Here is a 27,778-nt window from a genome sequence, read left to right on the forward strand (position 1 = left end):
AGTAGCCATACACACACACACGCACACACACACACACACACACGCACACTTGTACATACACACATTCCTCCCTCCAACCTGAATGTTGTGACACCAGTTGACCTTATTGAGCTGCTGTTGTGTAAAGAGTCCCTGATTAGAATATCTTCCCTTTAACCTTTAGCAGAGTGATGCGCCTCTCGAAATCAAAGAAATAAGCCATCGGTTTATGCAGAGAGGTAAATGTATTCTGTCGTTATTTCATTAAGCTGTGGCATTTCACTCAACATCCTGACTGTGTTGCTGTTGCTTTTCAATAATAATACTTGCCTTGTCATTTTGTCTTTTTTGGAACATGCAGGTGTTCGCTTCTGGGGATATACTATATGATGACCTGACAGTGTAGAATGTATGCTGCCCAGAGCACTCCTGTTTTTTATCGCTACATTTTCTCACTTTCTGTGTGTGTTTGTGTGTGTGTGTGTGCGTGTATGTGCGTGTGTGTGTGTGAGAGAGAGAGATGCATCTGTTTGCGTAAAAGTGCCCGAGGACATTTCAAGAGCAACAAAAGGCCAGACACAATGTTATCAGAAAGAAAAAGGAAGTTTAATTTTAGATGCAGCTGCAAGAACGGAGTCATATCTGTGAAAAGAGCAATCTCTCGCTCCTCTCCCTCCTTCTTTTCTTCTCTTTCTTTCTCCTTCTGTCACTCCTGCTGACAGTCTTTGATTGTATTAGACAAGTTAATGAAAAGCAACACAGAAGAGACGACTGGCGGATCTTCGTGCAGCCTGCACCTGCCAGAGTGTATGTCTGTGTGTGCATACCTGTCGGTGTCTGTGTCTTGGCTGTCTCATGTCCTCAGGCGTGCCAGCCAGTCAACACGATGATGAGACAGTAAGAGAGTGATGAGAAGCTCGTCCATACCTTCAGGGTGGGGTCCGATCTGCAGACGTGAAATGGTTATGAATATAAACCACTGACACTCGATGCTGTGTGAAAGCTGGGAGGGGAATTATGCTTAAATGAATAAAAACATCGTGCTGTATTTGAGATCCCATTATCATGTACCGTAGTAAAAGCAAAGTGACAATACTCAATGTATTTTAAAATGACTTGCGGAATTATGCAAATGAATGAGCCCAGTGTGTCAAAATTTTGCATACCAGTCCATCAACAAAGTTTAAACTATTTGTGTTTTTGATAGAGCTGCAGGCACATTGCATGCCATCTTATTAAGAAAATGAAATATGCGCAAACTGCTTCAAATCTAAGAAACATGGAGTCACAACAAGGCAATCTATGTGGTTTCATGCATACTTGTGCATGACATGTGTCTTAGGCCCGGCAAATACCGGACGATCCTGGATGTCACAGTTTACATCAAGTGCCAGGAAGGAGTGTACCGTTAATGTAGCAGAAACGAATGGTTGCGGAGGCCAGAGTGGTGTACGGGTGTGTGCCACTGTGTATCTGACTTTCATGCAGGTTATTTATGGAGTTTATGTCCCGTAACAATCCTGCAATAAACCATTACCACAATGTTTGCCTAACCTTGACCAAATGTTTTAGTTATCTAACCATAACCATGCCTTAACCATCATTTATTTGCCATAACAGTCATCTTTCCCTAAGATTTCATCCAAAGAATCGTCACTGAACTTATTCCAGGGTTTTGCACAAACATCCATCTGTGTTTTTGCAAGCAATAATATTACAGGGTTTGTTTTTTTTTACGCTGTGGTTTATGGTCCAGAATGAGGTACGAGAAAACTGATGGTGGCTTCCTACAGTATAAGAATGTGGGAAAAAAACTACAGTGAAAGGTAAAAACTTCTGGGTCCAGATTCCAGGCAAAAAAGCAATACTGTATGTGATAAAGACAGCCACCTCCCATCACAGAACTATCACTAATCAGACAATTCTGTATTTCAGAAAGGAAATTAATTGAACAGTGGTAACTATTTTATTCTATTTCATTCTTATTTATTTATTTATTTGCTACTGTGTTCATCAAACGGTGATCATTCTCTTAGGTATCACACACTGAATAATGTTAATTTAAGTGCGGAACAAGCAATAACTATCATAGTTGCTTTCTCAATAACTAATAGCAACGGTGCATTGTGTTCGTCCATCACCAGTGGTTGATGAAATGACACCATCACTGTGACCTGCAGTCAGATGTGGTTAATCTATGAGCTGTGGCTGGCGACCGGGTCAGAGTGAGTCAATAACTTATACGTATCCACTGTTATGAAATTGCATATCCTATTTTAAAAGTATATTGACGTACATTGTTTCTCTGAGTTGTAATTTTAATAGTCACTGATGATGAAATGGACAACTCGATCCTTCCTAATTTAATGTTAGGTATTAAATTTATAAAGCCATCCTCTCCCAGTAATAGGTGGATTATTGATTTATTGAATGCATCAGAAGATGGAAATGAGTGTCCTATATGTGTTAAAGGTGCAATAAATAAAATGTTTATTGTCCCACAACACCAAATTACCATAATATATATACATGGAGGTTAATAGAATCAATAGTAATGACCCAACAATTGCTTTCTGGATACTAATTTCTGTCTTTCAAAAACTCATTGTCCAACATAGCATAACATGCAGTCTCAATCATGTGGATGTTGCAGGTCCTTAGTTGGTGATAGTGGTCAATTAAAGTCACGACTTTATTATTGACCCTTTAAAATAAAATGCAGTTTTATACAACATGGAGGCTCCTTTGTCTTGTAACATTGTATACTGGGACAACATACCTTGCACAGGTGTAAACCAGTCCAGTATGGTGGGCCGGTCCTAGAAGCTCTGCAATAAAACAGACCATTATATTACACATTTTCTTCCATATTCAGGGTGATGTTTTTTTCCTGAAGTAGATGTCTTTGTCTAGTGGTGTCCATGTGTGCAAAATCTCCACAATGAAGTCAGTGAATAAAGTGTTTTCATAGCTGACAGGCACGATAGCAACAACTGGAAAAATGAGAGCCTGTATGTAGAAAACTGGAAAATTCCTTCAAACTCAAATACTAAAACTTTTCCTGTGTAAGATTGGCAATGCAGCATATAGTCATACATGTGTCCCTGCTAGCAGCCTGTGTGCATATATGTGCAGTACGTGCACGTGTGGACATATGATGGTGGACTGAAGACATGTAGCTCCACAGAGAGCTGCCCCAGTCAGCACGGCCTGCTGAGTGAACCCTGTGGTAATGTTTAGCTTAAGGGGTGAAAAAGAAGGTGAGTGGGGGGAAAGGAAGGAGGGAAGGATGAGAGGCTGACAGGGTTAGGGTTCTGTGGGTAGATGGCAAGTGAAGAGAGCGAAGAGGGCTAGCGGTTGAAGGGAGGGACGGATGGGTCATGGGGGAGTGGTGGAGAGAGGGAGGGAGGGAAGGATGAAAGGTCCAACCGGGACAGAGCGCAGGAGAGGTCCTGCTTGGTCTCGTCAGTCAGCCGTCTCTCTCTGACACCTGAACCTCCGCTGACCGGGTCGTGACTGCCTCTCTGGCACAGGAGATATCACTAGGGGGGCTGACCTTTGACTTCTCACCTCCTCATCGCCAGCACAGCCCTAGCCATGCCTTCTCAAGCACCCCCTTACTCCTCCGCCCCTTCACAAGCAGTTTGGTTACCAAAACCACAGCGCTTTGCTGATCATTTACCTACTCGTAATGTACGGTAAATTGGTACAGTTTGATTCTGGTCTCTAAAATCAAAACAGATTTTAAAAACACTTTCCAGTAAAATATAACACAATGTTCTTTTTCATCTTTGGAAAAATATTTTATTCATACAATATACGATTTCACCAAGACCATGTTCAGACAGACATAAGCCCCATAGGCATTGATTTCGTGGATGATAGGGAGCTCAGGCAACCAAAGGTAACTGTGATTACCCACAGGGAAATCATACTGTCAAACGACAATGTTGGGAAAATAGGGCAGAGCAGAGCGGAGGTAGAGTTTTAAGGGAATACTTTTACATTTGGGGAAATATGCATATTTGCTTCCTTGCTGAGAATTAAATAAGAAGATCAATACAACTCTCATGTCTGTACAATAATAAATGAAACTATAGCCAGAAGCCCATTAGCTTAGTTTAGCACAAATACTGGAAAAAGTGTGTAAAATGCTAGCCTGGCTTTGTCCGAAGCACCTACTAAGCTCACTAATTAACACATTATGTGTGTATTAATCTATTCAAAACCAAAACATTAAAACTATTTACAGTCACATCTACACTGCCTGGAAACCTCACTGACACAGCAAGACTCAGGAAGTTACTGGACCAGGCCAGCATGTGTTTTTTTTTTTTTTTTAAAGTATATTTTTTGGGCTTTTTATGCCTTTATTTGACAGTATAGTGGAGAGAGACAGGAAACGGGGAGGTGGAGAGAGGGGGAATGACATGCAGCAAAAGGCCATCCAATGTGGGATTCGAACCAGGGCCAACTGCAGCAAGGACTGTAGCCTCTACACATGGGGCGCCTGCTTAGACCACTACGCCACACGACGCCCCAGCATGTTGTTTTGATGAATATCACTTTCTGACCTACCTGGCTCTAAAAAACGTATCACAACCTTTTTGAAACTGTAAACTTCTTGCTGATAGTATTATAAACTGCTGTGCAATGTTCCTAGTGTTTGATAGGCTTTCAAACTAATGGATCTATTTCTCACACTAGCCTCCTGAATAGTATTTCATCATCTCGTATTTGAAACAGCTGCACGGTGGTGCAGTGGTTAGCGCTGTCGCCTCACAGCAAGAAGGTTCCGGGTTCGAGTCCGGGCTCAGCCGTGGGATCCTTCTGTGTGGAGTTTGCATGTCCTCCCTGTGTAAGTGTGTACCCTGCCTCTTGCCCAAAAAGATGCTGGGATAGGCTCCATCCCCCCTGCGACCCCACTAGAGATAAGCGGTAGAAAATGGATGGATGGTATTTGAAGCAACACGCTGTTGTGTTTTCAGTCTGAACAGCACTTAACCTGGCCTGTTCTACAGCTATGGCAAGGAGCACGGTACGGGAGATTCCACACCAGACATTTTATTAAGTAAAAATACACTTAGTCAAGATACAACATAAACAAACACATTTTGACACTTTATACACACATGAATCATGTGTTCACATAATTGTCCACTGACTTGCTCCTATGTGCAGTGAGCTACCGGGACCTTCTCAGCCTTCTCAGATGGTGAGCTTACTCAGTTAGGACAACACACACACACACAAACATGCACACACATATATCCCTGGAGAGTCAGATCTAATCCCAGGTTTACATTGTTAGGACAACAGGGATAATCCTGCTAACAGGGTGTTTATCTAGAAACTGCAACCGCTGAATCCCCAACACACACAGTATTGACCCAGAGAGAAAAATAGCAAGGGGGGTGAGAGGGCAAATGAGAGAGAGAGTAAGTAAGAAAAGACAATCAAAAAAAGTGAAGAAAGAAAAGAGGAAAAGTCAGAGAGAAATAAGAGGAAATGACTTTAAAATGTGACACTGGAGGAGGGGAAAGAGGGAGGAGAGGTGGTTGGAAGAAGGAAGAAGGTCTGTGCTGTCAGGTATGCAGCTGACAGTGTGATGGCACCAGTGCTAGAGTGGACACAGTCAGTCCCTCAGGACCACACACACCAGCCAGAGCACACACACCGGATGGCAGACCAAAGAACATATAAGCCTACATTTGAGGCAGAAAACACGGACGCATAAACAGGACACATTTGTCAATACAATAAGATAATAAGGGCTGAGATAGAGTCTTTCTGTGGACACACACATGAGACTAGAGAGAAACCTGATGATCACATTTAGAAGAACACAGTTAAGTGATCATCTACTTCTGTATTTTGATTTAAACAGCATAGTCTTTACTGCTAAGGGTTCAGTGATATGTTGTTTTTGCACCCGTTTAATCTGGTGACTTGTATCCCTTGGCTTACCCCCAGGGCATGCTGGGATAGGATCCAGCGTGAGAGGTAGATAGCACTAGACAAATTATTTACATAAAAGATAAGTAGATTAGTAATCTAGCTCTCGCCACTCCTGATGCGATAGCCTCACTCCAACATCCCCTTGTGTCTCTGCTAGACTACTGGATGACAACAATCTGACTTGAACGGCAGCCTGTTGTTTCCCATATTTATTAGAGACACATCAGAAGATGCAGGAACTTTTATTGCACAACTGAATATGCAGTTTTATGTGTAATAGGCTTAGCTCCTGAGGGCGCTCGCTGATTAATACGATCAGAACAGGGGCTTCAGCAGGAGTAAAATAACATCTGTGCTACATGTACCAGAACCAAGCAGACGCATATAGTATCACTCCAATATTAAACATGCAAAGATGCTGCAGTCAAGAGATGCTATTGGCAGGAATCATAATTACAAACTAAAATAGGAGAAGTCTGTAAAAGTTGGGGGAGAAATAAGTTACCACAGCCATGAGGAGCATGATTATAATCAACGTAAGCAGGTTGGAGGAAAGTATAAGTAGCAGTGGTGTGAGGCTCATCTTAATGAATGTCATTGGTGATTATTCAACTGAAATGCTCTGCCAGACCTAATACAATGCTTAATTTTAGGTAGGAGGTGTATCCAAAACCAAACAACCACCAAATTCCACCTTCCTGTTAGCTTGAAGCTAACGTAATTCTAAAACAACGGGTGAAACTAGCACATACCTTGACTTAATTTGACTTAAGATTAAAATATCAAACTGCTACTGTTTGTGTACTTTGAAAGTAAAGCTTCATTTATAGCTTTAGTTTAAGGAGTTATGCCAAAAGCCATGAATCCTTGGCTGTGGTGTAGCTGATGTTCAAAAAATTACACGGTGGGGAACAGCAGCTACAGATATACGAAGTGGGGACCAAAGAACATTGATAGGTCAACGTGGGCTGCTGGTGTTTCCTCACGCAAGTTTCTGCTTGTAGAGATTGGTGAGTACAGAGATCCACATGTCAGCTGAGGGAGAAAACCATGTGTAAATCATTTTTTAGTTTACAAATCCGTGCGCATGGTTTATAAACCATGCTCTCACATTTGTAATCTTCTTGCAAGCCGTGGCCACAGATTTGTAAACTGTGTGCAAAGATGAGTAAAAACCAAAATAAATACAATGATACTTGATGAAACCAATGAAACATTCAATGAAAAACACAATATAGCATCAAATATGCCTTTAAATCTAGTTAAATTGCACTTACTCAGCAGATCTAGGCGCTGTTGAAATGTTCCATTCCTTGTTGTCTGAGGAAAGAACTTGTTTGCACATCTATGTGTACAGTTTGCAGATCTGTGCTCTTCAATTCATAATCAATGTGCACAGATCAGAAATCAGAGTGCATGGTATATAGATTGTGCTCATGGATTTGTAAACAGAGAGAACAGTTTTACACATGGCTTTTATTTTCTCAGCTGACATGGAGAGGCCACTGTAGGTGAAAGCGAAAAAGTTTTCAGTTCAGTTAAGTTTTCTTCTTGTTTTAATTACAAACATCTTACAAATGCATCTCCACTGTAAACCTGACTGTTAAATCACAGAAACTGAAACACTATTTTTATGCCTTACTATACTATGACGTTTTTCTACGTTTTTATGCCTTACTATACTATATTGTTTTTTTAACGTTTTTTAGCTTTTTTATGCCTTACTATACCATGACGTTTTCATGACATTTTTTGCCTTACCTTACTATGTAGTTTTCATGACATTTTTTGCCTTACCTTACTGTGACTGTTTATATGCTTTACTATACTATGATGTTTGTTGACATTATATGCCTTATTTTACTATGTTGTTTTTTCATGTTTTTATGACTTTTTATGCCTTAGTATACTATGACGTTTTTTGAGATTCTATGCTTTTTGATACTATGACATTTTTTAATGTTTTTATGCCTTACTATACTATGACTTTTTATGCCTTAGTATACTATGATGTTTTTATGACTTTTAATGCCTTGCTGTACTATGACGTTTTTTAATGTTTTTATGCCTTACTATACTATGACTTTTTATGCCTTACTATACTATGACGTTTTTATGACATTTAATGCCTTACAATACTATGACGTTTTAATACTTTTATGCCTTACTATACTATGACTTTTTATGCCTTAGTATACTATGATGTTTTTTGAGGTTTTTATGCCTTACTGTACTATGACTTTTTATGCCATACCATAATTTCACGTTTTAATTACTTTTTATGCCTTACTATACTATGACTTTTTATGCCTTAGTATACTATGATGTTTTTTGAGGTTTTTATGCCTTACTGTACTATGATTTTTTATGCCTTACCATAATATGACATTTTAAATACTTTTTATGCCTTACTACACTATGACATTTTTTAATGTTTTTATGCCTTGCTGTACTATGACTTTTTATGCGTTACCATAATATGACATTTTCATTACTTTTTATTCTTTACTATACTATGATATTTTAATGACTTTTTATACCATACTATACTATGACGTTTTTTGATGTTTTTATGCCTTACTATACTATGACTTTTTATGCCTCAGTATACTATGATGTTTTTTGAGCTTTTTATGCCTTACTGTACTATGACTTTTTATGCCTTACCATAATATGACATTTTAATTACTTTTTATGCCTTACTATACTATGATGTTTTTTGAGGTTTTTATGCCTTACTGTACTATGACTTTTTATGCTTTACTATACTATGACGTTTTTATGACTTTTTATGCCTCATTTTACTATGACGTTTTTTTTTATGTTTTTATGCCTTACTATACTATGACTTTTTATGCCATACCATAATTTCACGTTTTAATTACTTCTTATGCCTTACTATACTATGACGTTTTTTGATGTTTTTATGCCTTACTGTACTATGATTTTTTATGCCTTACCATAATATGACATTTTAAATACTTTTTATGCCTTACTACACTATGACATTTTTTAATGTTTCTATGCCTTGCTGTACTATGACTTTTTATGCCATACCATAATTTTTGATATACTATGACGTTTTCATAACATTTTATGCATTACCTTACTGACTGTTTTATGCGTTACTATACTGATGTTTTTTTTAACATTTTTATGCCTTTCTATACTATGATGTTTTTATGACTTTTTATGCCTTAGTATACTATGACATTTTCTGAAGTTTTTATGCCTTATTATACTATGATGTTTTTTTATGTTTTTATGCCTTACTATACTATGACGTTTTTATGACTTTTAATGCCTTACTATACTATGAATTTTTATGCCTTGCTATACTATGTCGTTTTTTTGAGGTTTTCATGCCTTATTATACTATGACTTTTTATGCCTTGCTATACTATGTCGTTTTTTTTTAGGTTTTTATGCCTTACTTATACTATGACATTTTATACCTTATTATACTATGACGTTTTTATGACTTTCATGCCTTACTATACTATGACGTTTTTTCATGTTTTTTTGCCTTACTTTACTGTGACTTTTCATGCCTAACCATAATATGAGGTTGTAATTACTTTTTATGCCTGACTATACTACGACGTTTTTATGACTTTTAATGCATTACTGTACTATGATGTTTTTCCACGTTTTTATGCCTTACTATACTATGACGTTTTTTTAACATTCTTTGCTTTTCAATACTATGACATTTTTTGATGTTTTCATGCCTTAGTATACCATGACGTTTTCTGAGGTTTTTATGCCATGCCACACCATAATTTGAATATACTATGATGTTTTCATAACATTTTATGCCTCACCTTACTGACTGTTTTATGCTTTACTATAATATGATGTTTTTTTTTTACATTTTTATGCCTTTCTATACTATGACTTTTTATGCCTTACTATACTATGACGTTTTTATGATTTTTAATGCCTTAGTATACGATAACATTTTCTGAGGTTTTTATACCTTACTATACTATGATGTTTTTATCACTTTTAATGCCTTACTATACTATGATGTTTTTATGACTTTTTATGCCTTACTATACTATGACGTTTTTATGACATTTCATGCCTTACAATACTATGACGTTTTAATTACTTTTAATGGCTTACTATACTATGATGTTTTTATGACTTTTAAGGCCTTACTGTACTATGACGTTTTTGATGTTTTTATGCCTTACTGTACTATGACTTTTTATGCCATACCATAATATCACATTTTAATTACTTTTTATGCCTTACTATACTATGATGTTTTTTGAGGTTTTTATGCCTTACTGTACTATGACTTTTTATGCTTTACTATACTATGACGTTTTTATGACTTTTTATGCCTCATTTTACTATGCCGTTTTTTGATGTTTTTATGCCTTACTGTACTATGATTTTTTATGCCTTACCATAATATGACATTTTAAATACTTTTTATGCCTTACTACACTATGACATTTTTTAAATGTTTTTATGCCTTGCTGTACTATGACTTTTTATGCCTTACCATAATATGACATTTTAATTACTTTTTATGCCTTACTATGCTATGACGTTTTTACGACTTTTTATACCTTACTATACTATGACGTTTTTTGATGTTTTTATATCTTATTATACTATGACATTTTTATGACTTTTCAAGCTTTACTATACCATGACGTTTTGAGGTTTTTATGTGTTACTATACTATGACTTTTTGTGCCTTACTATACTATGACGTTTTTCTACGTTTTTATACCTTACTATACTATATTGTTTTTTTAACGTTTTTTGGCTTTTTTATGACTTACAATACTATGACGTTTTCATGACATTTTTTGCCTTACCTTACTGTGACTGTTTATATGCTTTACTATACTATGATGTTTGTTGACATTTTTATCCCTTTCTATACTATGACGTTTTTTGACATTATATGCCTTACTATACTATGTTTTTTTTTTCATGTTTTTATGACTTTTTATGCCTTAGTATATACTATGACATTTTTTGACATTCTATGCTTTTCGATACTATGACATTTTTTGATGTTTTCATGCACTAATATAACATGACGTTTTCTGAGGTTTTTATGCCTTACTATACTATGACATTTTAATGGTATTTTATGACTTAGTGTACTATAATGTTTTTTGATGTTTTTATGCCTTACCATACTATGACTTTTTATGCCATACCATAATTTTTGATATACTATGACGTTTTCATAACATTTTATGCATTACCTTACTGACTGTTTTATGCTTTACTATACTGATGTTTTTTTTGACATTTTTATGCCTATCTATACTATGATGTTTTTATGACTTTTTATGCCTTACTATACTATTACGTTTTTATGACATTTCATGCCTTACAATACTATGACGTTTTAATTACTTTTTATGCCTTACTATACTATGATTTTTTTTAGAGGTTTTTATGCCTTACTCTACTATGATTTTTTTTAGAGGTTTTTATGCCTTACTATACTATGACGTTTTTTAACATTTATAAGCCTTACTATACTATGATTATTTATGACATTTTATGCCTTAATATACTATGACGTTTTAATTACTTTTTATGCCTTACTATACTACAATATTTTTATGACCTTTTATACCTTACTATACTATGACATTTTTTAATGTTTTTATGCCTTACTATACTATGACTTTTTATGCCTTACTATACTATGACGTTTTAATTACTTTTTATGCCTTACTATACTATGATGTTTTTTGAGGTTTTATGCCTTACTGTACTATGACTTTTTATGCTCTTACTATACTATGACGTTTTTATGACTTTTTATGCCTTACCTTACTATGACGTTTTCATGACATTTTTTGCCTTCCCTTACTGTGACTGTTTATATGCTTTACTATAATATGACGTTTTAATTACTTTTTATGCCTTACTATACTATGACTTTTTATGCCTTAGTATACTATGATGTTTTTTGAGGTTTTTATGCCTTACTGTACTATGACTTTTTATGCCATACCATAATTTCACGTTTTAATTACTTTTTATGCCTTACTATACTATGACGTTTTTTCATGTTTTTATGCCTTACTGTACTATGATTTTTTATGCCTTACCATAATATGACATTTTAAATACTTTTTATGCCTTACTACACTATGACATTTTTTAATGTTTTTATGCCTTGCTGTACTATGACTTTTTATGCGTTACCATAATATGACATTTTTATTACTTTTTATGCTTTACTATACTATGATATTTTAATGACTTTTTATACCATACGATACTATGACATTTTTTGATGTTTTCATGCACTAATATAACATGACGTTTTCTGAGGTTTTTATGCCTTACTATACTATGACATTTTAATGGTATTTTATGACTTAGTGTACTATAATGTTTTTTGATGTTTTTAGGCCTTACTTATACTATGACATTTTATACCTTATTATACTATGACGTTTTTATGACTTTCATGCCTTACTATGAAATTTTTTTATGTTTTCATGCCTTAGTATACCATGACGTTTTCTGAGGATTTTATGCCATGCCACACCATAATTTGAGTATACTATGATGTTTTCATAACATTTTATGCCTCACCTTACTGACTGTTTTATGCTTTACTATAATTGATGTTTTTTTTTACATTTTTATGCCTTTCTATACTATGACTTTTTATGCCTTTCTATACTATGACGTTTTTATGCCTTACTATACTATGACGTTTTTATGATTTTTAATTCCTTAGTATACGATAACATTTTCTGAGATTTTTATACCTTACTATACTATGACATTTTTTAATGTTTTTATGCCTTGCTGTACTATGACTTTTTATGCCTTACTATACTATGAAGTTTTTCTACATTTTTATGCCTTACTATACTATATTGTTTTTTTTTACGTTTTTTGGCTTTTTTATGACTTACTATACTATGACGTTTTCATGACATTTTTTGCCTTACCTTACTATGACGTTTTCATGACATTTTTTGCCTTCCCTTACTGTGACTGTTTATATGCTTTACTATACTATGATGTTTGTTGACATTTTTATCCCTTTCTATACTATGACGTTTTTTGACATTATATGCCTTACTATACTATGTTCTTATGCCTTACTATACTATGTCGTTTTTATGACTTTTTATGCCTTACTATACTATGACGTTTTTTGACGTTTTATGCCTTGATATAACATTATGTTTCCTGAAGTTTTATGCCTTACCATACTATGACATTTTCATGACATTTTTTGCCTTACCTTACTGTGACTGTTTATATGCTTTACTATACTATGATGTTTGTTGACATTATATGCCTTATTTTACTATGTTGTTTTTTCATGTTTTTATGACTTTTTATGCCTTAGTATACTATGACGTTTTTTGAGATTCTATGCTTTTTGATACTATGACATTTTTTGATGTTTTCGTGCACTAATATAACATGATGTTTTCTGAGGTTTTTATGCCTTACTATACTATGACATTTTAATGGTATTTTATGACTTAGTGTACTATAATGTTTTTTGATGTTTTTATGCCTTACTATACTATGACTTTTTATGCCATACCATAATTTTTGATATACTATGATGTTTTCATAACATTTTATGCATTACCTTACTGACTGTTTTATGCTTTACTATACTGATGTTTTTTTTGACATTTTTATGCCTTTCTATACTATGATATTTTTATGAGTTTTTATGCCTTAGTATACTATGACATTTTCTGAAGTTTTTATGCCTTATTATACTATGATGTTTTTTTATGTTTTTATGCCCTAATATAACATGACGTTTTCTGAGGTTTTTATGCCTTACTATACTATGACATTTTAATGGTATTTTATGACTGAGTGTACTATAATGTTTTTTGATGTTTTTAGGCCTTACTTATACTATGACATTTTATACCTTATTATACTATGACGTTTTTATGACTTTCATGCCTTACTATACTATGACGTTTTTTCATGTTTTTATGCCTTACTATACTATGACTTTTTATGCCATACCATAATTTCACGTTTTAATTACTTTTTATGCCTTAATATACTATGATGTTTTTTGATGTTTTTATGCCTTACTGTACTATGATTTTTTATGCCTTACCATAATATGACATTTTAAATACTTTTTATGCCTTACTACACTATGACATTTTTTAATGTTTTTATGCCTTGCTGTACTATGACGTTTTTTGATGTTTTTATATCTTATTATACTATGACATTTTTATGAGTTTTTAAGCTTTACCATATCATAACGTTTTGAGGTTTTTATGTGTTACTATACTATGACTTTTTATGCCGTACTATACTATGACGTTTTTATTACTTTTTATGCTTTACAGCATAAAATATAGTAAGTTATAGTAAGCTTTACTATATCATGACGTTTTCTGAGGTTTTTATGCCTTACTATACTATGACATTTTCATGATATTGCTTGACTTAGTATACTATGACGTTTTTTGGTATTTTTATGCTTTACGATACTATGACTTTTTATGCCATACCATAATCTCACGTTTTAATTACTTTTTATGCCTTACTATACTATGATCTTTTTATGACTTTTAATGCCTAACTTCAATATGACGTTTTTTTTTATGTTTTTATGCCTTACTGTAGTATGACTTTTTATGCCTTGCCATAATATGACATTTTAATTACTTTTTATGCCTTACTATACTATGATTTTTTTAGAGGTTTTTATGCCTTACTGTACTATGACTTTTTATGCTTTACTATACTATTACGTTTTTATGACTTTTTATGCCTCAGTTTACTATGACTTTTTCTGAGGTTTTTATGCCTTACTATTCTATGACGTTTTTTAACATTTATAAGCCTTACTATACTATGATTATTTATGACATTTTATGCCTTAATATACTATGATGTTTTAATTACTTTTTATGCCTTACTATACTACAATATTTTTATGACTTTTTATACCTTACTATACTATGACGTTTTTTGATGTTTTTATGCCTTATTATACTATGACATTTTATGCCTCAGTATACTTTGACGTTTTAATTACTTCTAATGCCTTACTATACTATGACATTTTTATGAATTTTTATGCCTTTCTATACTATGACGTACCTTGAAGTTTTTATGCCTTACTATACTATGTCATTTTTTACATTTAAATGCTTTACTATACTATGACGTTTTTTGATGTTTTTATGCCTTATTGTACTATGAATTTTTATGCATTATTATACTATGACGTTTTTCTTACTTTTTATGCCTTAGTTTACTAAGACGTTTTCTGAGGTTTTTATGCCTTACTATAGTATGTCATTTTTTGACATTTATATGCCTTACTATACTATGACGTTTTTATGCATTACTATAGTATGTCATCATTGACATTTATATGCCTTACTATACTATGACGTACCTTGAAGTTTTTATGCCTTACTATACTATGTCATTTTTTACATTTAAATGCTTTACTATACTATGACGTTTTTATGCCTTACTATAGTATGTCATTTTGTGACATTTATATGCCTTACTATACTATGACGTTTTTATGCCTTACTATATAGTATGTCATCATTGACATTTAAATGCCTTACTATACTATGACATACCTTGACGTTTTTATGCCTTACTATAGTATGTCATTTTGTGACATTTATATGCCTTACTATACTATGACGTACCTTGACGTTTTTATGCCTTACCATACTATGACGTTTTTTGAAGTTTTTATGCCTTACTATACTATGTCATTTTTTACATTTAAATGCTTTACTATACTATGACGTTTTTATCCCTTACTATAGTACGTCATCATTGACATTTATATGCCTTACCATACTATGACGTTTATTGACGTTTTCATGCCTTAAAATACTATGTCTTTTTTATGACTTTTTATGCCTTACTATACTATGACGTTTTTTGATGTTTTTATGGCTTACTATAATATGACTTTTTATGCCTCACCATAATTTGACTTTTTGATTACTTTTTGTGCCTTACTATACTATGACGTTTTTTGATGTTTTTATGTCTTACTGTACTATGACTTTTTATGCCTCACTGTACTATGACTTTTTATGCCTTACTATACTATGACTTTTTATGCCTTAGTATACTATGACGTTTTTATGACATTTTATGCCTTACTATATACTATGACGTTTTGTAACATTTCCATGCCTTACAATACTATGTCCTTTTTATGACTTTTTTTTATTTATTGAAGACATAAAATAAAATAAAAAGTCAGACTACTTTCTGCCCATACTATGCTTGTCATGACCCAGCTCTAAAACCTTCACAAAAAGCAAGGCACACATGTTGGGGCAAGCAATAATAGATTTATTAACAACAAAATGATATAACTAACAGAAAAGAATAATAAATAGGATAAGATCTTCCTTTATTAGTCCCATTCTCTGGAGATTTTCAGCGTCACAGGAGCAAATTGGACAGCACAAAGGGAGAGGGTTAGAAACAGAAACACTGGACCCAGGTGCTTCCAACTAGGTGATCTGGATAAGGCTCCACCCTCCAGACACCTGCTGTACAAATGAGAAAGAGGGGACAATAAGTCAAGCAGTAATCACAAAGACAGGCCAGGGGTCCCTCACAATAACATCTTTATGCCTTACTATACCATGACATTTTTATGCCTTACTATACTATGACTTATTACATACATGTGACATATATGTCCCTATATCAAGAGTGCTATTATCATATGTGTTATTTGTAAAAGGATATATTATTATTATGACATACATACAGTACATCCTCTGGATAGATGAAGATATACGTTTATAACATATATGAAATACTCATACTAAAATGCAACTTTATTAAAACCAAATACCTATTAAAATTCTATATATTTGTATAAAATTTTCTTTATAATTTCTTATTAAATCTAAACATACATGTCTATCTTTTACATTTACATATATAATATGAACATATACTGACACGCTTTGGGATGGACATATATTTATATAACATACAGTATGTCTATAATATAAACAGACTAAAATACATGTTTGTTTTGGTCTGAAATATATGTCAATATATTAATTTGTTCCGATTTCTAACAGGTTCATATGTAATTTTTAGATAAATACTTTAAATACAAACATGATTTTACTTCATATATACATATGGCATATTTCATATATGGAAATTCAACACATGCGTATAGGCATTTCATAATGTAAATTCAAATCTTATAGCCTATGTTAATAAACCATTTGGCTGACGGCATTAAAAAGTCAATCTCTTTGTTTTGGAGGGGTGGCGGGGTTGTTGCGTCCTTAACAATGTTGAGACCAAACCTATGCCCTTGCACTGCACCACAGGTTCATGCATACACACAAACCATCTATACTTTTTCGTACAGGGGCTCGAACTTCAGTGGCTAGCTGCCACTCCACTATCTAATGCTGTCTGTGGGAATATTGCGCTGGCTAGCGTTAACTTCCTGTTGGGGGAGGTTAGGCGGGCAGGAGAGATATTGGCAGAACAGCGTTAAGCTTTAGCATGCATGTCAGGGCCGGGGGACGCTCCCTGAGCCAAATGCCAGTCTATAGATCGCAGAGGGGACTAAAGATCACATCATCGTCTACCCGGACACGGGTGACACCAGACAGCGGACGTGGGACAGAGGGAGGACCGAATGATCCCTGCCAGGACGAGCCGTTATAGACAGCCGCTGTCATTACAGGGCAAACATGCACTGGTTCGAGTGCACAAGCTCACACACAAACACAGTGTAACACACACACACACACACACGTACACGAGCCGTGACGACGACGTTATAGACAAGCGCTGTCATTAGAAGAGTCTCTGTGGAGCTCAAATGATAACGAGCGAGGGGGAGGAGGAGGAGGGGGGCGTTGACGAGGGTGACTGTCCGGCTGTCTGCAGGTGAGCATGTGGCGTTGGAGAGGTCAGCTCCCTTTAACACATGCACACACACACACATACACAGATTACTCCCCCACATACAATGGACACGAGTCAAAAAAAGCACGTATCTGTTTTGCAGTTTCTTCTCCTTTACTGACTGATGTTAGAAAACTCCTTTGGTTTTCTGGGGAGTCTAACCTTTTTTTCTTAACTATGATCACAAAATCTCATATTTACCTCTTACATCTACACTCACACTTTGAAGTTAGCATTTGCCCAGGTTAGCCCAGATTATTGCTATTGATTGGTCCAAGTAGCTCCTCCCCAAAACAGGGAAATAGAGCAATAAAAGCCTCTTAACTTTTGTAATGTTGACTTTTTTTTATTTTAGTATTACATTTTTTTTTAATTATATTACATTTTGAATTCTTCCTGTTTGAAGTGACAACAGCACGGGGGAGTTTCAAAGTGGGACCTTGCAGGTAATTGACTGTCTTCAAAAAAACTGGACGAAAACATTCAGTATGATGACCACAGAAAGTTTCCAGGTGAAAGTGGGTGTGGGAAAGTACACTTGTTTTGCTTTGATCAGTTTAGTTGCTACTTGACACAGATATTACCTTGAGCACAGAGTAAGAACTAGCCTCAGATCCAGTGCTGACAGTTCACATGAGCTTCTTAGATGAGTGAGTGGCATCAGCATTTCGTGCAGGTGTTGTCTCTGTCATCAGAGTGACACTCCTATATACAGTATGTACCCCTATCCGTCAGGAATGAGAAATTATTTAACAGGAAAGTTCAAAACAAAACAAAACAAAAATAATAATAAATGCACACTTTAAAAAAAGGAAATGGAAGCTCAAAGCAAAAATTTGTCTCAGCCAGATGACCTCAGAGAACGTATAGACACAAAATAAACTAATCTTGTTGAGTCAACTAGAGTCAAGGGTGCACTGTCAGGTAAGGATAAAGTGAATGTATGGGATGCTATTGCCAGCAAAATAACTGCAGTAAGTGTCTCTCCATCAAAATGCTGTGCAGTCATCACTGTCATGGCTGTGCCACATAACATACTCTCTGGTACAGGTGATCAAGCAGCTGGAGGCGGAGGAAGTGGAAAGGGACGACTTTTAAATGTTAGCGAGTCAGTTAAGGAGCTTTTTAACAAGTTACTGAAAGTTTCTCAACATGAACAAAACAGAAATATCAAGGAAAAAAACTGAAAAACTTTACCTCTGCAAATCACTGATGCTGATCAGTGATGTTGAGCTAATGGTATTAATTTTTACCTTTAACATCCTGATTGCCTAATTCCAATATTACTGGAAATATTTGCAACACATAGCTTTAGCCTTCTGCTAATTACATGCCTGTTCATCAGTTTGTTTTTAGTTTTGTTGTGTGCGACTTGCAGCATTTCTGTACTTGCTTTTGCTGTTGAATGTGTTTGTTAATTTCCCTTTGTTTAAAGTAATTGTAGCTTTAATTCTCAGTGCACCTTATCTGTTTTTAATGTGCCAAAGATGTCCGCTAATGTTTAGTCTGTTTGTTTGTGTGCATTGAGCTCTCTGAGGCTTTGTAAAAGAGCATGTTTGAGCTGCATTAAAAGTATAAGAGATTGCATTAGGTAAACAAAAACAAAATCTTCAAATAATGTACTTGCTGTTGTTCGATGCTGACTGCTACATGGGCAGAAGACTTTAATGTGAACATTTCTAGAGCATCTTTTGTATCTCCGATACACTGTATAAGAAGACCTTGATCACCTCAGAGTAGCACAGCACTGAAACATCACAGTGATACTGAAAGAAAACAAAAACGAGGAAGTCTTCCACTTTCACTTGGTTTACATTGGGTAATGTTTTCTGATGGCTACTGCTGCTCTGTCAGCATCTCAGCTCCAACTGTGTGATAAGAGGCTTTTTATCTATGTATGTTTACACAGCCATAAACACACAGCATCTCACAGATTTAACTCGGAATCAATTTGTCTTGCTAAGCCCGATGTTGCGATGGTTGGAGATTCAAATCTAGACTGTTCTTTGCCTGAAGGGGACAGGCAGCCTATCAGTGCATAGTTTCACTCTGCCTCCCAGACTCCCACAGTGTGATGTGCTTCAGGGCGTGTACAAACGAGAGGCTTAGAGTTACACTAAGCCTTACATCTGTCACTGAAACATCTCTGTCGTTCTTTACAATAACAAGCTGCTGTATTAGCACTGTCTGTTTTAACACACATGCTGGCTTTACAGCTGTTCCTGTACTTTTTAGCATTGCAAATGCGCTGAAGCAGTGAAGTATTTGGCATCAGTAAACTAGACTTTGCTTCTGAGCGGGCTGGTTCAAAAATGTTAATTTCATTAAGCGCTATTAACATAAGAAATGCTCTAACACGTCAGTCAAACTACTTGAACAAGAAGATATCTAGAAAACTGCAACAATTGTGTTAAATTTACCTGAAAATGATCTAAACTACCTGATGTGACCTGGCCTCCGAACTCATGCCAGCGACCATCAAAGAGGTTGAGCGCTCCATTTTGTATCAGTTAACACACAAATTGCTCCCTAATCCCTCCCAGATTGTGTTTCAGTTGGTCTTCTGTCACAGCGCACGTGAGCACCATTGCTCTTCTTTATGAGGAGGACTGACAGGTGGCTCTCAGGTAAAATGGTGTCAGGTGAGCTCAAATATCCCGACAATCGCTGCACGTCGCCTCCGGCAGAATCCAGCGCTCACACAACCCTCCCTGGACGTGGAGATGTTAAATCTGAGGTGCTGAAACCTTTCCTCCGCCCTGGAGCTGTGGGTGTGTGTGAAAGTAGGAACTGTGGTTCTGTGTTTTGTGATATGTAGCAATTATCTCCTTGAGGCCATTTTAACACGTGCTACTTCACCTGTCTAGTTATTCATTCTAGTTATTCAAAGACTCAGGTCCTTGATATCAAAGGTTTGGCTCAGGCCCTTCTTGCTTATTGACAAGCACTCAGGAAAGGCTGCTGGGTGTGTTGCTGCCTGTGCAGTTCAGAGTTAGGGATTATGTTTTGGCTTTGTGTGTTAATCTTACATCTTTGGCTCAAGAGGAAAATTACAACAAGCAGAAACAAAATTCACAACTATGGAGGCCGTTTAGAGCCTGTTTTTGTAGATAGTCATGATGGTTTAAGGTTCAATTGCAAACACGTATAAACTGTCTGATTGCCTGTTACAAAATAAGAGACTATGAGAGGTAAATGCACATTGTTTACTCGCAAATCATTATACTCGATCGAATTATGGCTTCAGTATCTGTTGACATGCATTGAGACAAACCGGCTAGCTGGATGGCTAACCTTGCACAATGTAGAACAGTGTTTGGCAGGAATGTAATCACTGTTTTCAGCACTGAGTGGTGTAAGGGATTACAATTTCTAATACAGTTTAGTAATCAGATCACAGTTAGTTTTCTCAGTAATGCTTAGTTAGTTTGACAACTGCAGGGTCAAGTGTCTCATCAGGAGTTTGGATGCAGTATGCAGCACATGTTAGCTTGGCGGTAGCTTAGCCTGCATTTGGTTGAGGATAGGACTACTCCAGACTGCTATGTGCAGTCAGTGACAGAGGCTAAGCTAATGACAGCCTTTATGGTCAGTAAATACCTCCTATTGTAGGCTGGCTGCTTGTTGAACCACAATGTCTCGTTTTTTATTTCTTCACATTAAATACATAAAATGTGATATGTGTTTTTCAGAGACACGGTTGGAGCTGTGGTGAGTAACTTAAGTAGCAAGTAGAGTAACCAACCGCTTTTGCCAAGTTAATAAAGTGATATAATGACTTTTTCAATGAATAATTGACAACATTTTTCCAATAACTTGCCCCAGCAGTAGAGTTACTGATATCATGTGTTTTCAACAGATGTTATTCATTATTTTGCAAAAACGAATTTCTTCCATTATTAGTCTTCTACTCTACTGTCTAAGAGAAGACGGTAAAGATTGACCAAGTTCATTAAGTCTAAAATAAAATTCTTTTTGATCTTTGCTTGTGGTGAAATTGCTTTGGCGTTGCCTAAGTGCTGACATCTGCACTCCCCAAATACTGAATAAAAGCCAGAACACTGTATTTGTAGTTAATTGAACAATGTAGAAATGTATTTGCAGAAAATGGTACTTGAATCATTTGATTATGTCCAGTGATAGAAATGGACAACATGACATGGAAATGTTTTTTTTTAAGAGTAATAGACTGACTTTTTGTGATTAAAATAGGTAAAACTCAAAGACATACCTAATGCCTAAAACGAGCACTGAAACATGTAGATAAAATGCTGGTTAAACATAATTGAATTTCTCTTTTGATCAATTTGAATGCAGAGTTGCAACTGTTATGTCTTACAATCTAAATTTCACTGACTCACACTTTCACTTATTTTTATAAAATTATTCTCCTTTCTAGTTCATGTTAAGGATTGAAAAATTGCTGATTTTTTTTCCAGTGGAAACAAATATGTTTTCCATTCAGCGTCCTCAGTCCTGCTCTGTCTCATTCGTTTGAAGCTATTCTGACCCACGTATTTTTTGGAGCCAGGATGTTCCATGATGGTTATTCTTGTCTGGTGTGTGTGTGTGTGTGTGTGTGTGTGTGTGTGTGTGTGTGTGTGTATGTGTGTGTGTGAGAGAGAGAGACAGAGAGAGGAGGAACAGCCTGTCTGTCAGGTGTTGGTACTCACATTAGTCACGTAAAAAACAAAGGATTCTGGGAAGCGACAATGGCCAACACAAAGAGCATCCAGACTCCACTCAGTGTCACCCGATCTCTTCTGTGTGTGTGTGTGTGTGTGTGTGTCTGTGTGTGTGTGTGGGTAGATAAGTGTGTGTGGGTGTCTATGTGTGTGTGGTGGGGGGCTCCTTTCTTTAGGGGGTGAGGGCGCCTCATTGGCTGCCATGCTGGGGTCAAGCAGAGGTCAGGACATGTGTGATGGATGGACCTCTGTCTCTAGACCACGGCCCTTCTCCTAGTCCTCTCTCCTCCTCTGGGCCTCAGACCTGCTGAAGCGTCCTGGCTGTGCTCTGCTCTTTTCACGTCTCTTTGTGTCGCTCCTTTCGGCCTAGTGGGACTGCGTCGACAGACAAAAAAGAGCTCAAAGAAAACTGCAGACAACTCTATGAGGTGAGTTCTGTTGTGTGGATGAGCAGCACTGCAGTCAGCTTCTAACCTACCACTTAATCCCTGCTTCTACTTTGGTTAACTCTCTCACATCCCAGCTAATGTCGTTCTAACCAGCATCACAGAAATATGTAGAAGCAGCGGGACAGACCGCCGCTGACCACATGACGTCATCTCTCCTATCCTTCCCCTCCTTCTCTTCCTCCATCATACTGTCAATCCCTCCATCGGCGCCGTCGCTTTTATCGGCACATGGAGACGCACATCTGTCGATGGAAGAATTCATTTTGGCTGCCAATCACAGCAGGGGAGTGGTCAATGATCGCAGACGTGCCAATACCTCGACTACCCTGATGAGTGACTTCTGTCTGTCTGCCGCTCTGTCTCTCACTGGCCTTCCAGCACTTTCTGTCCGCTGTCGTGGGTTCACTAGTGGACCGAGAGTCAGTCTGACTGAGAGCAGAAACTGTTTGTCTCACCCTCTTGTTCTGATTTTTTATTGTGTATCTAAGGGCAGAGCAGCATGACTGAACATAAACAAACCACAGCTCAGATTCATGTGCTGAGGCACAGTCTGATCAGTGCAGGTGTCACCGCTGAGGCCTCCAGGACACGCAGACTGTGTTTGTGTTCATACCTCTGCCCCTTTCATTTGCATAATGTCTGAGGACACCAAGGATTTCTCTATTACAATGGGGAAATGAGGCTTAACCATAAAAGCGTTGGTCAATAAGGTCTGATGGCAGTGCCAAATGGATATTTACCATGGGTGGTGCAATGACATGGGCTTCTGAACTTACGTCTCCCTGTACAAGCATTCTCCCGCGCTTTTAAATCCCTCTATTTTCTTCATACTTGATAGTTGAACTTTATGGTCCTTTCTTTTGTCTTTTGCACACAGACACACACATATCAGCCTCTGAGAGAAATGAGAAAATTAAATCAACAAGGAGAGACTTCAGCGGCAGAGACCTCGGTTTGACACTGCAGGAGTGACAGCTTTTCAAATGTATTTCCTCTCTGTTTCTCTCGTGCTCTCTCTCTGTGTCTCTCTGTCTTTGTGTGTGTGTGTGTGTGTGTGTGTGTGTGTGTGTGTGTGTGTGTGTGTGTGCCAGCGCATGCCTAGGCAAACTCATCCCTGACTTAAATTTCCTCAAGCACATGTACTTGCATTTGTTTACTAACAAAATTAGTAAAAATCTCGTTGTGCATGTCTGTGTGTGAAAGTGTGTGTGTGTGTGTGTGTGTGTGTGTGTGTGTGGTTCTGGGATATAAATACCTGCAGCTTTTCAGGTGGTGACCTGTGAGTCCTGTTGTCAACTCTGCTTCCTTTTCGTGTCTCACAAGTCATCTTTCTGTGTCCACTGACACTGTTGGAGAAAATGAGTCACATTATAGCGAGCTGCTCATTCTTTACCTGCTTTTATTCCGTCTTGAGGAGCGAATGCATGGCATCTTAATGAAGGATTTGCAGAGGATTTCCAAAGTTTTTATCATTTAGCCTCAGACAGAAAACTTTAATCCAGTGAAGCACTGTGTTAAAACGGCTTCTTTTACAGCTCGGATGCAGGTTTAGGGCAAAAGGATTTCAGGAGGTTAAATGCTTCCTGACACCATTCAAAATACAAAAGTCTTATAATTAAGATATTACTATTGTGATAAACTATTTATTACAAATGGACGCTCATTAAAGATTTTTATTAAGTAGAGAAGAAAATGTAAATAAAACAAAATGTATTACAATCAGATATAAATGTGATGTTAGATACTGATGAAGAATAATATTATTAATACTTTGTTGTCATTGTAGTTCTTGAAAAATGCTAAATCCCGTATGAATATTTAAATCAGGTCCAATTTGTGCACAAACTTCGAACAAAAAAATAATAATTTCAAAAAAACTTACATTAAAAAATATTTTAAACTATTAACTGTTTTAACTATAACTCATTAAAGACGTTCTGCTACATTAGAAATAATATTTTGCTGGATATAACCCTTTTTTCTTATTTGAGCTCAAATCTTCAATTCATTAAAAAAAATGTAACAGACTACTACATTTAATTTTATGTAAGTAAACTAAATTCATAATTTGCAAATTTGAAAAAGTTGTTGTCGTGTATTTCCTCTGTTTTTTAGAGGAATGTTCAAATTAAAATCTAGGTTCCTGTATTGGAAATAGACATTCACTGTTTCCCTTCGTTTCTGAAGAACAGTGTAAAACCTCTTTCAGTTGCTGGAACTATTATACGAACTGAACTTTTTCACCGATCAATGTCAGAAAGTCATTTGTTTCATCTGCAGCTTCCCGATCACAACCATGGCACAAATGTGTGCTTGGCACAAGGCGCACGTCTCTTTTAGGCCACATCAAGGACGCGCAAATGAATTCTTCATCTAATTTCTGCTTCACCTTCTTGAGTCAAACGGTTTAAACGTCTGTCCGTCTTTTCACAAAGCCTTAATGGTTTGTGTCAAGCGTCTGTCATCGTCCATGTGTTTATCTGAAAGCCTTAATGGGAACCAGCAGCCGCGCAGGACCAGATTCTGGCGACGGGACCAGTAACAACGTCCTAATTTCACAGGACTGAGGTCATTTCAGCGTTTAGTCTGAGTGTGTTTTGGTCAAACAGCCTGGACTGTGGCTGCCTTGTTGAGATACTTGTTTGCCCAGTGTGGTCTGTAAACTGTTGTTTAGGTTTGGGTGGTGCTGTGACAACAAACTCAAACTGTGACCGAGGAATGACCCCGGGGTTTCTTTTGAGGATCAGCTGCGTCTCTAATCGAGTCTGTGCGGTTCCTGCAAAGCGCGCAGGGGCCTGGAGGGAGAATCAAGGAGTTTAAACTTCCCAAAGAACGGGTTGCGGGGACACCCAAGGGTCCATTAGGTTGTTTGAAGCGGGTCGCCAGAAACACACATAAAGCTTTTAAATTAGCTACTATTTATTTTATCCAGTAATAACCTACACAAATGAAGTAATAACTGAAAGCGTGTAAGAAGAAAATAACTTTCTTCATCGTGTTAGTTTCTATTACATCTGCTATTTTATTTAAATTTAAACATTTAAAATCTTGTATCTTTGGACACACACACAAAAATGAATCTGGAATCTGCGGCCAAATTTGTGTCAGTCTTTGTTGCACAGAGGGGAACTTGTACTTAGAGGCAGAATAGAGGGACGGCTGTGGAAATATGATATAGGTTTGGCTGCTGATTAAAATTTTTGTCAAGGGTCGTAAACAAAATCAAAATGAATTAAAAACGTATTATACCATAGAAATAGAAATGTGTATATTAGACAGTGAAATAAATATTTTCCAAAGCCACTGTCATGTTTAAAAAAAATTGTGGAGAATTAATTTGTCAAAAAACAACTAAAGAGATAATTTACGTTTTAAAAAGTTTTAAACAAAATGTTTCTGAACTCTTCTTTGACTATTATATACTCTAATAATAGCATTTAAAAATATATATTCCTTTGTTCAAAATAATGTTAATTAACAACATTATTTTCATGCTGCTTTGAAAATCTAATCCATTTCGTCAGCCTATCAGTCTAAACTTTATAAGCAGCGAGGCAGAATGATCATTTTAACATGTGTTAAATGATTTCACAAAGAAGCAGAGATACTGATATAGTCAAGAACAACAACTAGAACTATTTTCGTTTTGGCTTAAAATGTTAAAACAGGTGGGCCTAACACTAACCTATTTACAATCACCTTAAAAATGATCATTACATATATACATACATATACATATATACATTACATACATATATATATATATAATTACACTAACGTTTATTTAAATTACTACAGACCTTTTGATGAAAATTAAGATTATAGATGATTTATTTTCTAAAATATAATAATTCGCTTTACATACAGAGAGAGGATATGAGGCTAACTTTGTCTTTTTTCCGGAAATAAGAGATAGCGACTCTTTCACCTCAGTCTCTTCCAGATTGTCCTGAAAAACACAAACAGGCTCCTGAGCAACAAGTCTATGTGCACTCTTCACTATTTACAGCGAAACAACAAAATGAGGGTGACTGCAGTTACCCGGCTAACCTTGTCCCAGGTTTCATCCAGCACCAACAGAAACAACAGAATTAACAGCATCGAAAATAAAGCGACTAAAGGTGATATTAATAAAAGACAGGCCGTCTACATAACTTACTCTCCTGTTCCAGTGAAGGAGACAGAGCAGCCTGTGCTGCAGCCTCAGGTCTCCACAACTCCAATAGAGCCGCTCCCGCAGGTGGATCCCAGGTAAAGGTGAACGTCGCTCATTAATCATGGCTCTTTCGGCGGTTTTTTGCCCTTTTATGGAAGGATGGACTCGCATCCTGCACACCAGGAATTAAAACAGCAACTGGATCAGGAAACAGCTTTTCTTCAGTTTGAACAGGGGACAGAGGATGTAGGCTACGTTGAAAATGGCAGATAAAACAAAAGTTCCAGTTTAGACACAATTGTATGTTTTTATGGAGTGGTATGAATACATATCATTGTGTTTTTATTGTAAATATGAATATGATATTTACCTAAAGTTTTTGACGAGCAGGTTTACAATGGGCGTAAATATTCCTTATAGCTCGAAATAATTGCTCTTGTTAAAGGGATGTTTGATGTAGGCCTAGTTGACTGTGTGACATGCACTGCTGCAAGTTTTCACTGTTCGTCTTGTCATCAGGTGTGGATGATGACACTTGCATGTAACTTGGGGGAACTGAGGAGTTTACGCTGACAGGGCCAGTGGGGCCCCATCCTTGTCGATAGCCT

General features: G+C 36.3%; 1 long non-coding RNA gene across 1 annotated transcript; it reads right to left on the reverse strand.

Annotated features, from left to right (window-relative positions):
* Positions 1-16,260: 16,260 nt before the first annotated feature.
* LOC111673295 (uncharacterized) lies at positions 16,261-27,165 on the reverse strand. The gene is made up of 3 exons (XR_015436141.1): positions 26,880-27,165; positions 24,270-24,360; positions 16,261-16,484 (listed from the first exon to the last, which is right to left on the reverse strand). It is a non-coding gene; the product is annotated as an uncharacterized LOC111673295 (long non-coding RNA).
* Between the last annotated feature and the right edge of the window lie 613 nt (positions 27,166-27,778).

The sequence above is a fragment of the Seriola lalandi genome, unplaced genomic scaffold (assembly GCF_002814215.2).
Source record: "Seriola lalandi dorsalis isolate HSWRI2012SDOR001 ecotype SW California unplaced genomic scaffold, Sedor1 jcf7180002054916, whole genome shotgun sequence".
Lineage (NCBI taxonomy): Eukaryota > Metazoa > Chordata > Actinopteri > Carangiformes > Carangidae > Seriola > Seriola lalandi.